The sequence below is a fragment of the Filicampus tigris genome, chromosome 3 (assembly GCF_054856515.1).
Source record: "Filicampus tigris isolate MCC_2025a chromosome 3, RoL_Ftig_1.0, whole genome shotgun sequence".
Classification (NCBI taxonomy): domain Eukaryota; kingdom Metazoa; phylum Chordata; class Actinopteri; order Syngnathiformes; family Syngnathidae; genus Filicampus; species Filicampus tigris.
In genome coordinates, this window is record NC_141219.1 from 5968631 (window position 1) to 5983139 (window position 14509).

General features: G+C 41.3%; 1 protein-coding gene across 4 annotated transcripts in view; it reads left to right on the top strand.

The window, feature by feature from the left end:
• Positions 1 to 14509, top strand: part of cdh8 (cadherin 8) — a 166201-nt gene that overhangs the window by 89334 nt on the left and 62358 nt on the right. The gene's annotated exons all lie outside the window — the stretch shown is intronic.

Here is a 14509-nt window from a genome sequence, read left to right on the forward strand (position 1 = left end):
ATGAGCACAAGAGGACGGGACTGGGATGTGACTATTTGTAAGACAACTGGGGCGAATAATTATTAAATGAGGACAAAATAAATCAAATTAATACAACGGGGCTTCGGGTGCCGTCCAAACATGTTTGTGAGGATCGAGGATGTTGGTCTGTCCACTTTAATTGGCTTTTACGTTACAGTAATCCCCTAGTTATTTGCGCTCGACGAATTCGCATTTTGCATTTTCGCCGTGGAACCCATCGTATTATCCTTGGAAAAACTCACCTATCCGTGGTTGCGGCACTTGCTCTGCAATGCCACAAGTTGGTGCCATAGACATTTCTAAATAGGCGTTCGATTTGAGCAAGAATGTCAAACGAAAACGATCTTGGATGTCGGCGATTAGTGTGGATTGATAGTGGAGAGTCTTAGCCCCTTGTTCACACACTCTAGGTGCATTTTTTTTTTCAAAATGAAATCCCCCGTAGGCGGGTTATTGCTAATGGAAATGTTTTCAAATGAGTTTGAAATGGTATTAAAGTGGACTGGGATCATAGATGGTGTCAATTAATTCAATTGGCTTTTTTCATTAGGGCTCGCAGTATGTCAAAATAAGTTTTTAAAGTAATCAGGTTTACGTTATAGTCGACAGCAGCCAAATGAACTCGCACATTTGCTCTCATATTCTGGGTTCAAATCTAAGCTCTAGCTCTTTCTGGAGTTTTTGCACGTTCTCCCCGTACTTGTGTTGTTTTTCTCTTGGTGCTCCAGCTTCCTCTCACATTGCAAAAACGTGAAAGTTGGATTGATTAAAGTTCAATAGAAAGCTGAAAAATGCAAGTAAATAACTGAGTATTGGTGCTTAAGAGAGCAATGAAAGCAACACACCAATGATATCAGAGTTGTAAGAAAGCAGGCAGTGCTGCGGTATTATAGTAAAGAGAGTTATTAGCGATTCAAAATATATATATTTATATCGCCACACGTTTTTTAAAACATCAGCATATACAATGACAGAAGCCTGACAAGCAAAAAAAAAAAAAAAAAGGGTCAAAATGCAACCCTTTTTTTATTGCATTGTCATGTGTTCATTGAGTCATGTAATATATATGCTGGCGAGCACACTAATTAGATATTTATGGAAAGATGAGAAGGAAAAAAAAAAAACACTGGATGGAATGTTTTATGGATGATGAAGCGCCGTGGGTTTCTTTAGCGGGAGCGTTGTGATTTGGCCCTTGCATGAGGAGGTGGAGCCAAAGACTGGAGGTCAGTAGAAAAGCCACACATACAGAGACATAGTATGTATGTTTTGCGTTGTTTGATATCGTAATTTTACATTCATTTTTGGCTTTTGATCCACATTGAAAAAAGGAACATTTAATAATAACAATAACATGGCAGTGCGTTTTTTTCCAAATATTTTATCAAAATTATTTTTTTATTGCTACTACGCTACTGCCCTATTTTTTGCACTATAGCTACTCACCAATTAAAAGGCATCATTAACAAGAAAAAAAAGTAGCTTTGGTGAATAAGTAACATTTTGGGGGGCAATTCATTCCAGAAAAAAAACTGTTGAACTCAGACTATCTTCCCAATCCCTGTTCCCTGATTGTATGTTGGTTCAGAAATACGCTCAAGCTCACACTGCTTCACTCCAAACGTTTGGAAACTTTGAGCATCATTCAGATGTGCTGTTCGTTTATTCAGAGTAGACCGAAAAAGGAGTGCCGAAGCCCTTTGCGTCAAGCAATACAAGGGAAGGAAACAGTTCAAGCACGAGCTGCTGATTACTTTCGTTTCGGTTAAATCGTAAATCCTTTTTGTGGTGGGTGCCGCATGCTGTTAGTTGCCATGATTGCAGTTCTTCGTCTTCTAATTCTTCCGATTTATTTTGGCATTGCCGCCATCTCCTTTAGCTTGCGATCAAAAAGGAGCATCGGATCGCCCGGAATGTTTTGGTATGAGCGGCGCATCTCCCCCGTTGAACCGGGTCATTTGTGCTAACAGCAATGACGGATGCTAATTGCCACAAGCTAACGTTCTCGCAGGGCCGCAAGCCGGGCACGCAATCCCCGTCTCACTCAATGCTAATATATTCATAGATTCATATTCTCATTCGCGGTCATGCATTCAAAGGAGCGCATTGGCGTGATCACACAATTCTAATGCAAGTACGAGACTGGCAAAGGGCCCCGCCAATGTCTCAGTCTGCTGGCGCACGGACCCTCGAGCGGCAGGGGGTCTCCTTCAGAAGGAGATCAGAGCGTCGTTATACAGCTTTGACACTAGACGAGTCGAGCGAGGACGCCAAGTGTCGCATTTCCTCCTTTGAGCCTCCTTGTGTTCCGCTGCCTTCTAGAAAACTTGAACGGCGGAACTTCCTGAACTCCGCATAGGAAAGAATGCCTGGCTACCAACAGAAATGGCGGACTCGTATGTCAATTGGGACATGGGTTCGAATTTTTTTTTTTTGTTGGTCTGCTCGAAATAGACATGCCTACCAAAGTGAATTTTGCAAAGTGAAAATGGCTTCGGGGTCAGAATTGTTCAAACATGCTTGGCGGGGCAATCAGGCATATTTTGGAGTGTGGCCAAAATTATCCTGAAATAGCAGACTTGCTTACATGTCTTCTTGAGACTTTTTTGTGGGTCCACTCATAATATACATATCGACCAAATGTTATATTGCGCTCTAAAAACGGGTTAAAAATAACACAAATTTTGGTCAATCGATCCACAAATTGGGTCAATTTAACCCACCTTTTTGCGTTGTTTTGTACAAAACTGCCCAAATTTGGGGGTTGTTTTCTACAAAATTGCCCATTTTTGTGTGTGTTTTCTGGTATAGAAATGGGCAGAAAGTTGGGTTAAATTGACCCATGTTGTGGGTATGTCCTGTTTGGACCCAAAATGGTGTTATTTTTAACCCGAAACTGTTTTTACAGTGTGATAAGTGAAAGATACAAATATGCTTGGCGGTGCTGTCGAGCAAAGTTTTGCGTGGCGAAACTGACCCCAAAATGGCCTTTTCAGGCCAAAAAGGCAGACTCCTTGCATCTTTCCCCCTATTGGCTGTTCAGACGTGCTCACCAAATTCCGTGTTGCTTCGCAAAACTGGCTTCCGCTTCTGAATTTAAAACAAATTTCAATGAGTATGGGAAAGACCTCCAAATGGCTAATTTATGCACATTTACATGCATAATGTCCCCTGTTCATCATACCAAACCTAACCTCGCTGCTTCCAACCTCCAAAGCATTTTTCCTTACCTTCGCCCTCAACGTCAGTCCATTGTTGCGTGGCAATTAAAATGGCCGCCTTGGCGGTGAAAATGAAAGTCAGAGAAAAGTCACACGTCTTATCCGAGCGCGCCTTTTAGAAGGAAGAACAAAAGGTCTTTCTCCTTCATTTCCCATTAACCCCCTTGCTCCTCGGCGTACAGGAAACACGGCCACCTCGCCGGCCCCGTGTCACATATCTCATCCGGCGTCGGGGATGAGCGCTTCTTGCGTAGTTGGAGGGAGGGTCAAAAAAAAGGGGGTGGGGGGGTGGATGGTGACATTCAATGATGGGGGATTTGCTAGACGGCCGCGGTGCTCGGCGGATAAAAGCAAAGCGTTGTAGTCCGTTTGTCGGCATGCCGGCCGATACGCTTGATGCCCGGCGAGGCTGACGCGGCCCGCCGCCACGCTGATGAGGTCGGGAGCGGAACTGACAGGCTATGCGGCGTAGTCGGCGAGGTGAAAGGTAGCCTTTTTTTTTTTTTTTTTTTTTTTTAACGGGCCGGATTAGATAGTCTGATTGCTCGACGCAGGTGGCTTCGCGCACAGCGGGGAGCGCGGCGGCGAGCTCGGCATTGTCTGCGATGGCGGCGGCGTCTCGTTAGCGCCGCGGCGTAATTACATTCTAATGCAGCTCGGCATGGAGACGCCGCCGAGATGAGCTCGACTTCATCAGCAGCCACTTTACTCGCTTGCCATTCTTCCCGTGGACTTTATTCGGCACTCACTGGCCTTTTTGCATCGGGGTTCAAGCGGAAAAGTGGCCCAAAACATGCGCCTGACTAAAGCCTTTTTTTTTTTTTCCACCATGTATGAGTTCTTGACACTTTTCATACCGACCAACATCTCGTGTTGCAAATAGTTCCAGAATGCGCTTTTGAGACAGTTTTGACTGTCATGCCTTCAAAATGTAAATTTTAACCACACTAAATGACTGATATGTAGCTTAGCAAAGGGTTGCTAGCTTAGCGTTTAATGCTCAGTCCAACTGCAATGGGCTATTGTTTTTTTGGGGCATTTTTTTTTTGTTTTTTTTTTCAGCCAGAACGTTTGAGGAAAACTTAGCAGCGGCAAAGTCGTTGGCGAGAGAGAGCGAGACGGCGAAAGAGTGAGCGAGAGAAGCCTTTCAAGCAAACAACTGAGCCTTCCTGAATGTTTAATTAATCACCCGCGACAAAAGGGAACAACAGTCAACAAAGAGATGCCGATTTCCATTTCTTATGCATCAGTCCCAAATGGAAATTCGCGGAGTTGTGTCAAGTACGACTTTGCCTCAAAAAAGAAGCCTCAGAGAGCGATACAGCGTATCAGTTCACCGATGTTTTGTGTTTACACAGAGACTCTTTGGTAGCTCTTTTGTTCCTCATTGTCTCTATCGATGCGGAAACTACAAACCGCGGATGGGAAGGAGTTTCTGTTACACACCTGCCCTCGCTTGCTGTGTCGGGCTTGCGGAAGGCCGGTGGGAACGGGAAATAATTCACTGAGAAGTCTGAGGTCATAAAAAAGAAGGTCCCCCAAAAAATGTGCATTTCTTTTAATAATATTTTCGTAAAAAAATAGGGAAAAATTCTCAATCAGTGCAAAAAAAAAAAATATATATATAGAAAAGTTGAATTGCATCTCTGATTTAAAAAAAAAAAAAAAAAGGAAACATTTGTTGACCATTGTTATCATTCAGTGAACAGCTGCTTATCTTTTTTTCCAACACAGTGAGTCCAATATTATTGTGACTTTTTGTACGAGTTTGCGACTTGCTTGCCAAAAACACGGGAATGACTTGACTTGACTTGGTATCTAAGTGACTCGACTTGACTTAGACTTGGACCTCATGACTTGACAAGTCATCCTGTTTATAGTTTTTCGCACTTGAACGCAGTTTGCCTTATTAGGAAGGAAAGCAAGAAAGAAAGAAAGAGAAATAAAACAAAAATCTTTTTTTTTTTTTGGTTCATTCACGCCAACATGGCAACCCGGTCAGCGTCGCTTGTTAGTGTGACGCGGCAACCTACGCACCAACAGCGTCGGAACAACTCCGAGGATGATTTGAATGAATGCATCGTGTATTTTTCCTTATTTGTGTATGTTATAATTTTTCACAAAAATATTTGTATCATGTCTACTACGTTATTCATTTTAAATAGTCTTATGAACTGCCATTTTTGTCATATTTCATTGAATACGTTCTTAACATTTGTGTTTTTTCTAATATTTTTTTCTTTTTTTGTTGTCGTTGTTGAGCATTTTTTTTTTTTTTTTTTTTTAATATTCTTTGATAGTTCTGGGTAATAATTTGAGCGATATTGCTATAGTTCTCACCCGATTGTGCAAGTGTCCCCAATGGTTTGACCTTGGCCACTCCCTTTAGTAAGTCCCCGCACAACTTCATGACAATACTAACAAAATTGTGATCAAGTGTTCGTTTCGCTCAAGACGGCGATGATCATAGGAACTGCTGTGTTGTTGTGCTTCTGTGCAATATGCTTTTGCAATAAGGCGATAGCGTAGGCACGCTAATGTCTTGGCGTGAATAAATCGTTTAACTAATACAAATGTTAACCTCATTCCGATTTAATTTGCGTCTTTCTTGACATCAGCTAAAATGAAGACATTTCCTTCTTTTAAACGGAGGCTAATTATTTGAATCCTCAACACTATTCATCTGATATTCTCTAATGTTGAAGAATTTTTTTTTAAGGCCCCAACAAAGCTCCGCGATTTCGTCACCGGTCCGCAATTGTGTTCGTCATAGAACCGTCTTTAATTAAAAGCACTCATTTTGCTCTATTTGTGCAGGCTTAAGCGCAATTAAAATGTTAATTAATTTGCTTGGATTGCACAGATCTCACAGGATTAGCCCATCCTGTTATCCCCCCCCCCCCCCCCGTAATGAGGTCTTTGACTTTAAGACCATTTACAAGCTGACGAATTTCCCGCGGCATGCAAGTGTCGCGGCCATATGCCGATGTCGGCGGGCGCCAAAGTTCTCCAGCGGCTAACAGCGGGGCGGCGACGCCGCTGAAAACGACAAAGTCAAAGCGTGCGAAGTTTAATCAGGAGGTGGCTCGACCCTTCTTTCCCTCTTGCTAAATTGCGGTTGAAACACACAAAGTTACAGCATGCGCCTGATGTGAGGGACGGCCCTCGGGTGTGTCATTACCGTGGCGGTTAATAAACGGGATGGTGCAGATGGTGGTGGGGGGGGGGGCACTTGATCACCTGTAAGTGGGGAGCGGCACCAAAAATGTGTACCTGGAGCTGATTTGCATTTTCAGACTTGTTACGGAAAGCGCGGCAGGGGGAATGATTTTTTTGATTACGTTCCGGCTTGTCACTGCGCAAGTAAACAAATTTCATCGCGGGCGAGACGCGGAGAAATGAGCTCCTATGTCTCATCTACAGTTGCAATAAAAGGCTTGTGAAACATTTGGAAATTACTCGCATTTCTGTATGAAATGTGTCACAGAATTAGATAAACACCCAAACGTTTGTTTTCATGTTTTTACTGCACTCTAAAAAAATGTTGAGTGAACTCAAAATTTCAAGGCAACAAACTTCAATAACATTTTAAGTTTTGTTGTCAAAATTGGCTTTCCCGCATTTCACAACAAAGGAATAACGGTATACACAAAAGGCTGTCCCTTTTAACTCATTCACTGCCAGACATTTTCAGACCATCTTTTACCCTAACGTTTGAAAAAAGTTGAAAAAAATAGAGATAAATTCCTGGGGTTGAATGGCTGGACTGTGAAAAGACAAATAAATACGTCAATGGCAGCGAATGAGTTAATGAACCCCAACTGAAAGATACAAGTAAACACAAATTGCTTGTTTTTGTTTTTTTTTGTTTTTTTTTGGTACTAACTAACATTGTTGCCATTAATGACAGTAATGTCTATTTTAAAGATGATCCATCATAAATTGCTGTTTTAGGCCAAAAAAATACAAGTTCAGTCAATTTGACGAGGAGGAGTCGCTAAAGCTGCCCTGCACAATTAGAAACACAGAGCAGTTTTTTTTTATGCAGCAAAATTGCAAGAAATTGTTAAGGGTCACTAAAGGATCTCTAAAAGGCTTTTTTTTTAATCCGTCCACATATTCAGACAGATTGTACATTATCAACGTGTCAATCTGTCAAAGATATCTGGAAGGAGATTTCTTTTCAAGGAATGGACTACATTTCTTGAAAATTGTCTCCAAAAACTGTACTGGAAGGCTTCCTGTGTCTGAGGGGCTTTTTGAGACTTTTCCCATGTCATGCGTGTGCTTTCCATTACATTTATATTGATCAGGGCAAACATATTGGCAAATTTGGCCACAAAAATGCCCATTTATTTGGCCTATTATGGCATGAATGGTACATTCAAATGCACAACAAAGGAGCCAAAAATAGTCTTTCTTTGACACATAGATTCAATGTCATATTCATTGACCTTAATATAATAATCCGAGTGTTTTTGGACAATACCTGATGGGAATGCATTGTGCTCATCTCCCGCCATCTATTTATCTTTTAGATCCATGAAAAGAGAGGGAAGCCATTTTAAAGGGCATTTCACGCTCTACTTGGCCCAGATGTTCTTTTGAAAAATATTATCTTGCCATGCAGGAAGTGATGATCATATCTCAGGAAGTCTGGGATTATTAAATGCGCTTTAATTTATAATGATAATCGTGCAATGTTTCCGGGTCACATGAATAAAGAAGAAGTTATAAAAAGCAAGCGCGGCTGCCGGTCCTGGACTGTGTAGTGCGGCAGCTTGGCAGATGAAGTCGGTGGCAGGAGGCCCCTGGCCCTTTAACATAGTGGGCAGCTGGGAAGGGGCACATCTGACCAGCCGGGGGGGGGGGGGGGGGGGGGGGGGGGGGGTGTCGCGGTGGCTGGCATCGCCGGGCTGAGAGGCTTCGAACCGGGCCAAAAGCTCGGAATCGCTCAGTGGCCTTTGTGTGTGCGTTTGTACCAATGCAACTCGGCCAGGCCTCGAAGGCCTTTGACTGACATGCTGGAGTTTAGCTGTAAATAACGTGACACTCGTAGACAGGGAAGAAAAAGGTTTGAAAGCTGACTGCCAAAGATCACCCAAACGCGGTTTACATTTCATTTTCAATTCATTTTAAGAAGTCAACCCAAACATATTTTTTTTTTGCGAGAATATGTTCCCAGCAGGCCCACTAGTTGAAACAGGGCATTCTGATTAATTTTGCGTTTGTGGAATAAGTGTTAATCCGCTCGTTTTTAGCCATCACTGGGGGCGGCCATTTTGTCTTCCGTCGACTGAAAATGACATCACATCTGCTCGCAACGACCAATCACGGCTCAGATTCAGAAAACAGGTCAGCCGTGATTGGTCGTCGTGAGCAGTTGTGATGTCATTTTCAGTCGACGGAACACAAAATGGCCGCCCCCAGGCATGGCTAAAAACGAGTGCATTTTGCTGCTTAACTCATATTCCACAAACGCACTATTAATCAGAATGCCGTGTTTCAACTAGTTCCCTCACTATTCACTGGGGTTCTTTTTGTAACATTTGTAACATTTACATTTTTCTTAATTTTGTTGTACATATCCACATTTTATATGTATTTTTCTTTGGACATTTTTTTTTTCTAGGTTTTCCAACTCCAGTAGTACACAGTTGTATTTCCCCAATGCATTTTAGTATTTTATTTTGGTATATGTATTTTTCTTTGGACATTTTTTTTTCCAGGTTTTCCATCTCCAGTAGTACACAGTTGTATTTTCCCAATGCATTTATTTTTTTTTGGGGTAATATTTGGAGCATTATCACTTGGCTTCCCTTTAAAGTCTACTAAATGTTTTGATTCATGCCACTGCCATCAGCAAAAGTCCTGCTGTAATTATTTGATCAATAACAACGATAATACTGTGATAAGAGATCATTTCGCTCACTTTAATCGTGACATTTTCGCACCGTTTCACACATCTCCTCGTATCTATCTCACATGGCCTACGTCGTTGTGCATCTTTGTGTTTGCGCCTCGGCCTTGTGCCGTATTCCAATTGTGTGAGCCGCCATACGTGCGCGAGCGTGTCACCTGTCAGCCACCCAGCCGCCACTTTTTGTTTTTTCCCTTTCCGCTCGGCCATTTGTCTTCGCTGCTCTTGCCTGTAGCTACCGCAGATGAAGTGTCAACAGTCTGATTTGGCACCCTTTGCACAGGCTATATTTTATTTATATTTCTCTGGGGGGAATCAAGTCGAAAGTCGAAATAAATAAAACAAAAACTATTAAACCGCGGGACGCCCGAGTTCTTGTTGATGAAAAATATATAGCTTAATGTAAGATAATTTGCACCTTTGTGAATGGCAAAACAAATAAACAAAACAAAAAAAAATAATCCCCCCCACGCTTTTGCTATTTTGGATATCAAAATGGATGCTCCCGTTTTCAATCATTCAAAACGAACAGGGTAAAGTTAATAAACAATGTTTTTCTGCAACTTTGACTAAACAACTGGAAGAATGTTCACTTTTTCACGACATTTTTTGCCAGATAATCAAAAACGGCATAAAATACAGTATGCTTCTTTTTTAGTGTAAAGAACACATTTAATGTCATTTAAAATGAAGTGTAAATGACCCAATCAATGAAACAATATCAACCAAAACACTAATGCACACAATAAACTCCTATAGTATTTAATCACGTGTAAATGATTTAACACTTTTCTTCTTTTCTGTTTAGAAAAGTGCAACATATATAGTTTGTCTTCTTTTCGGGAAACGGACATTTTTTGGGTGAAAAAAAAAAAAAAAAAAAGATTTCAAATGTGTCACCGGGTTTGACATTGTACCAAAAGCATATTGCTAGCCGTCACGTGCACGAGGCGTGATTATGAATCGTGAGTTCAAGACAATATTGTGAGATTCATAATTAATGCGTCCACGAGCAAAGGCTTAGCCGCATTGTTTTTGTTTACAAAATAGATGTGATGCTAGAGGGCAATGAGTTACACTCCCTGCGCCTTACCTAATGTGTTGTGCGGGTACGCATCCTCTAGCGTGTTGCTTTTTTTTTTTTTTTTTTTACGTTAGTTCAAATACGAAGCTCTCCCGGCCGACTCTTAACTCTCGCACCTTCCCTCGAGGGAGAGCAAGAAGTAATGAAGCCCTTCAACACGATCTACATAAGATCCCGACCAGGCCCCACAAACGACGTTTCGTTTCTTGTCACGCTTCACTTAGTCATGACCGCAAAGATGGCAGGCTTGAAGGTAAATGAGAAGAAAAAAAAAAAAGGATTTCCCAAATGAGGAGGCAAATGCAAATCAGGCAACATGCCCAAAACATGACTTTTCGTGTTTTTATAGCATCATATTTTTGTCTGTTCAAAATATTACAGTTGCACCAGTCTGGATCCGTTGTTTCCTTCACTGTAAAAAAAAAAAACGCAACTTGTGTTTTTGTTCGGCTAAAACAGTCATTTAAGTTGGAACAACTTTTACATCTAAATTATTGACATGCACTAGTGATGGACTTGATAGTTCTTTTAAGTGAATTCAATCATTGGAATTAGAGATAGACCGATATGCTTTTTTCAGGGCCGTTACCGATTATTAGTAGTCGAGGAGGCCGATAATCGATATTTGGAGCCGATATTCATCAAAATCGAAAGAAAAAATTACTCTTAATTTTTTTGTCACGTCTTTAAACGTGTTTATTGAACAATGTTTCAGGTTTGCATAATGTTGATTTTCAAAAAATTATTATTTCAAGACATTTTTGACGATATACATATCTGTTATAAAATGTAGTTTTCTACAGTAAATGAAAATTTCAAAATGACAGAAATGTTAAATTTTCACATATCTTTGTTTTGATTTCCACAGTTTTCAATTGATTTATTATCGGCCAGCAGACTTTTAAAAAAGGCAGATGCCGATATCCGTCAAAAAGCCAAATATCGGTGCCGATCATCGGCCCGGCCGATAATCGGACTATTCCTAATTGGAATTGGTTCATCAAAAAGAATCGTTCATTAAAATGTGAGCCCCCGATCAAAACACGTGAAAACATTTGAACAGAAAATAAAATTTGAATAAAAAAAATCGAATAAAAAAAATAATCAAAATGAGCGAAGCGGCTCGATCTTGAGTGCGAGTGTGGCAACAGCTGCCGTGTCGGTCCAAACACCTTGTATATGACATTCTATGCATCTTCCCTATGCATTTTCTCCTCTTTCTTACAAGCAAATGAACTAGTGTTGTTGTTGTTCCCAATTTTTTTTTTTTTTTTTTTTGCCCTGTAAGTTTTCCACTGCGGATCAGGAGCTTTTTAATCCATAGGAACTTTTTCATAGTCATTTTTAGGTTGCGCTTATGCACGGCTACACCGGAAGGAACCTAATTTTCACAATGTAACATTCATTAGACCCCCGGCTGCTTTCGAGCGACGGCGTTTGCTATGTGGAGCAGCTTTAAAGTGATTTCCTCCGACTCCACACAAAAACATCCCCGCCGCCGCCGTCGCCGTCAAAGATTCAACAAGCCGCCTGCTGCCGCCGCTGCCGCTGCTGGGAAAAGATTACATTTTTATTTATGATCCCGGCATTAATGATGGAAGCACCTTAACGTGTTTACCTTTGACGCGGTAGCTCAGGAGAGACTCCATCATGGATGTTATGAAAGTGGAAAGAGGACCAATTTAGTGCGAATGGATGGGGACTGCTTGCTCACTTAAGAACCGCTTGGCTTGGAGGCCCCCTGTGAGAAGAGCATTGTTGCAAACTGTTTATGCTTTTCATTAGATTGGGCCCCTGAGGGACGAGGTCAGTTCATCACTTTTAAGGCGTTTCACAGGTTGTTAAAATTGCTTTTACTAATACATTTCTGATGGGGTCCGGCTTTTTAATTCTATTTGTAATTGCATTGTGAGTGCACATATACAGACCTGATCAAAATCAAAAGACCCGTGGAAAAATTGCTAAAAATTTGCATTTTGCACATTTGGATCTTAATGAGGTTTTAAGTGGAGCGACAATATGCAAAAACAAGAAGGGGGAGTGTGACAAAAAGCACTTTGACAGCCCTGAGAGAGAGAGAGAGAGAGAGAGGGAGAGAGGGAGGGGGAGAGAGGGGGAGAAGGGGAGAGAGGGAGAAAGGGAGGGAGGGAGAGCGAGAGAGAGAGAGAGAGAGAGAGAGAGAGAGAGAGAGAGAGAGAGAGAGAGAGAGAGAGAGAGAGAGAGAGAGAGAGAGAGAGAGAGATTCTCTATTATTCTTCTCTCTTGTGTTATTTATTGACATATTGAAAAATATGTATCTCAAACCATAAAATCACATCCCACCGGTCCTCCAGTATACTTGCTACAGATTAGGGATGGACCGATTATGGGCACCGATTTTTGTTTTTTTGACGAATATCGGCCTTTTTTGAAAATCTGATGGCTGTTAATAAATCAATTTAAAACTGTGGAAATCAAAACAACGACATGTGAACGTTTAACATTTCTGTCATTTTGAAATTTTGGAGGACTTCATTTACTGTAGAAAACTACATGGAGCTATTGTTGATGTTTTAGTGTTGTTTAAGTTGACCTTTTTAAGACATGCTGACAACTTTTTGTTAGAATTTAAAAAAAATGTCAAAATAACCTTGTAATAATAATAAAAACATTGTTCAATAAACATGCTTAAAGACGTGACAAAAAAGTCAAGAGTACATTTTTCTTAAGATTTTGATGCCAATATTTTCCTTTTTACTGAAAATGAATATCGGCTCCAAAACTCAGTTATCGCCCTCCTTGACTCCAAATAACCTGTATCGGTATCGGCCCTGAAAAAAAAGCATATCATGTCTATCAGATATCAACAATTATTTATTTATTCATGTATTTATTCATTTATATTCATCCTTAAAAAACAATCCATCCATTTTCTGTGCCGCTTTATTTACTCGCAGGTGAGCTCCACCACACGGCAGCTGACTTTTGAGTTGTTGAATCGAGTTGTGGTAAACTCCTTTCTAAGCAATTGCAGTTAATACTACTACTACTACTACTAATAATAATGAAACCAATGTTAAATATTCCCTCCTTTCATTTTACGTCCCATCACCACAAGTTTGAGTTCACATCCCTCCAAAGAAAGTGTAACGCGGGACTCGTTCACGCCTCCGAGCATTCGCCCGTCACGCTTGGGGTGCTTTTACAGAATTTGAGCAGGAACCCCTTCCCCTCTCATCCTTGCACGTCTGCATTATTAATTGTCTGCGTGGCACAGAGCAAAGTGCGGTTCGCTCTCAGGCCTTCGGGCAACCTTACACTGCTGACTGCTGCTCCAAATGAAAAAGCACTGCTGACACTATTCAAAGTTGGTTCTCCTGAAAAAAAGAAAAAAAGATGTGTACATTCAATTTCACTGCAGTGGAAACAAGGTAAAAATGTATGCTAATGATTGGTAAATATTGTAACTGTGTGTGTGTGTGTGAGTGTGTGTGGTGGGGGGAGGGCTGTTGGGGGGGATGCGTGGGTTAGGCTGACTGTGTGTGTGTGTGTGTGTGTGTGTTGGTGTGTGTCTACAGCACGGCATGGTTGGATGGCGCAAAAAATACGTAAAAAAATTGAAATTTGCTTTAAAGGGGCAAGTATCAGAGTGCCCCAGGTTACACAAAACTGTTTAGGCCAAATTAAAAAGAAAAAGAAAAGAAAAAAAACCTTAGGCGAGGCGCTCTGAGACACCTCCCAGACTTTAGACTTTATAATGTCCCCGCTTTGTGTGTAGCGTGTGCATGTGTGTGTCTCCTTTGCTCCCTCCCTTGGACATTCGTCATTGGCTGGCTTTAGTGATACAGTTAAGATTAAAAATGAGGTTTGCGACTGCCTTAACCAGACTGTGTGTGTGTGTGTGTGTGTGTGTGTGTTGGTGTGTGTCTACAGCACGGCATGGTTGGATGGCGCAAAAAATACGTAAAAAAATTGAAATTTGCTTTAAAGGGGCAAGTATCAGAGTGCCCCAGGTTACACAAAACTGTTGAGGCCAAATTAAAAAGAAAAAGAAAAGAAAAAAAACCTTAGGCGAGGCGCTCTGAGACACCTCCCAGACTTTAGACTTTATAATGTCCCCGCTTTGTGTGTAGCGTGTGCATGTGTGTGTCTCCTTTGCTCCCTCCCTTGGACATTCGTCATTGGCTGGCTTTAGTGATACAGTTAAGATTAAAAATGAGGTTTGCGACTGCCTTAACCAGACTGTGTGTGTGTGTGTGTGTGTGTGTGTGTTGGTGTGTGTCT